Raw genomic sequence first — 2,500 nt, 5'->3', positions numbered from 1 at the left:
CTATTGCACAACGGAAAGATGATAAAACAGTTAACCCTTGTACATCGTGCTTTGGCAGTGAAGTTGCATCAACGAACGAAACCTCCCAAATGTATACATGTACATTATTTGATCAGGCATACGAGAATGATATCGGTAACGAGCATAATGGTTCAAGCAAAAGGTCCATTTTGAAATGGACAGCAAATTTTGAAAGGTTTGGGTCCATAGAAGAATAGAACTTGAATTCTAAGTCTGAGCGTCGAGTAACACACGGTAGGCAGTCTGTAAAAACAACGCACTCTTGAAAAGGTTAGGGTGGTCCGTGATTCGGGGAAGTCTGACCGATACCTCGTCATCCTACCAAAATTTTGAAAAAGTTTGGAACTATTTGTTGATGATGACAGGAGACAGAACCAGAACTTCCTGCAATACGAGGCTGCTCGACATAACGCCAGAGCCGTTCTGCGACGGATCCGCAGCCATTTTGGTTACAGATCAGTCAGTCCGAATAAGCACAACTGGACCCCAAACGATCCGGACCTGAGTCCACTGGACTTTCAATATTTGACGTTTTGGGAGGACAAGGTGGGTGGGGAAAACCTTTGAGAACATTCGAGATTTAAAAGAAACCATCATGGAGTGCACGGAAGAGATTTCCCCCAGTCAGTGTCAACGCCTGATTGTCATTTTCACTCCGTTTGTCAGAATAATGTAATTTACTCGAAATGGGGAGTATCTGGAAGATATATTGTTGTAACTGTGTTTGTAGCTGTCATATTTAATTGTTATTAGTACAGGACAAATCTGGACAAATGTACTACATTTCCTTAAACCTTGGTGTTTGTACCATCATTTATACTGGTTTTATCGGCTTTCTTATCGACGAACTTGTTCTGGTCCCCTGGTATTTTTCTATCACTCTATCTAAAACACCATGCACATAGCTTTTAACATTTCACACAAGCACCAAGCAAAAAAAAATAATACTAATGAATCTAATACACATGGTGCTCTGCACACTCTGTTAATAATTTGTTTTCCAGAATCAGATGCTGCAGTACAATTGTATGTCAATTTTGTAATTTTTAACTTCCACTCTTTTCAGGTCATAGACGCAGTTGGCCGTGTTTTTATTATATGGATGCGCTACTGCATTTTATGGCATTGCATGATCCGATGTTTATGGGAATGTGGGAGATAGTTTATCTCTTTCCGATCATTAATTCCTCCGTTCTCGACTGTCAGTGTGAGATAACGTGCCTGCGTTCACGATACGCGGTGTATTTTCCCCTATTCAGTTCAGTTCAGTTTTACCTTTCCTTTTGTATCGTTAGATGTTGAGGGGAGCTGCAATTTTCGGCCAAAAGCTTGGTCGGTGGTTTTTGTTGTCGATATGTTATTCTGGTAGAGGACGTCTTTGACGCCATTAAGCCAAAATTTTCTTGGTCTACCCCTGCTTTTATGACCTGATTCTCTTGAGTTGTAGGCTCATACAGCTTGTTAATGAGGCGGGGTTGGAGGAGATTCTTATCAGGTGACAGAACCACACAAATCTTTGTTGTTCAATATGCTCCATGACCTATTTCAATTCTGTTAATTTACTGACAATTCCGCTTCTTTTGCAGTCTTCCTTCGTGACATTGATTAGTTTTCTAAAACATTTCATCTTCTGGGCGAAATTTATCAAAACTGAGACGGAAACATCCACCACCTAAAACAAGGCGTTTCTCGTTTCCCTTTTCTCTATCAGGGTTGACAATCTGTCAATGTTAAATATGTCAGATAGAGACTTGTACAAGTACTACGTAGGAAGGGAGGAGAATATCGAAACATGTTTGTACGAATTCAAAATAAATAAATAACAACATGCTCTCGGAACAATTTCATTTTTTTGCAGATTTATTCGGATAAACAAAACATTGTTTTCTGCATAACTAAACACAACGAAAGTTATCTGATACTGCGTCATCTGGTGTCTTCCTATTCAAGCTTGTATACGAGTAGTTGGTTTTTTGGGGGGGGGTTTCTTTGCTTGTTTTTTTTTATTTGTTTTAATTTTGAGGAGGGGAGGAGAGGGAGTAAAAAGTATATTTGAGCTTTCCATCAATAGGATAATTTAAAAGCGTCTTTTGTGTATAACGTTTCTGGGACTCACAAGTGACCCCATCGAGAGTGAAAATCTGGAATGTGCGTAGTAGGTCAAGTAAGTCCCGCCTGGACGGCTCAAGGAAACATTGACCATTGTTTACTACACTGTGGCTCCTGGCTGTCTCAATCTTTCTGTGAGAGAGGGTTGGGAGGATGGGGGGAGAAGGGGGAAGCTCGTCTGTCCATCTTTTAAAACTAATCCTCTTTTCGTTCTTCCCGAGTCTTATACATCTCGTGTTAGATGAAGAATCTCAACTATAGGCGAGGCATCGTGTTGAAATCTGGCGCTCGTCAAAATTAAGACATCAAAGAATTTGGCGTTTTTCTGATCGTTGGGCAACATTCTTCGAATGTTCTATTTTTTTTTTTT

General features: G+C 40.1%; 1 protein-coding gene across 1 annotated transcript in view; it reads right to left on the bottom strand.

Moving 5' to 3' along the window:
- LOC106011034 overlaps positions 1-2,500 on the bottom strand; it is a 249,731-nt gene that overhangs the window by 125,161 nt on the left and 122,070 nt on the right. The gene's annotated exons all lie outside the window — the stretch shown is intronic.

Source organism: Aplysia californica, unplaced genomic scaffold, assembly GCF_000002075.1.
Source record: "Aplysia californica isolate F4 #8 unplaced genomic scaffold, AplCal3.0 scaffold00044, whole genome shotgun sequence".
NCBI classification, from domain to species: Eukaryota; Metazoa; Mollusca; class Gastropoda; order Aplysiida; family Aplysiidae; genus Aplysia; species Aplysia californica.
The sequence above is the reverse complement of the archived record's forward strand: the minus strand, read 5'-3'. Positions and strand labels throughout refer to the sequence as shown.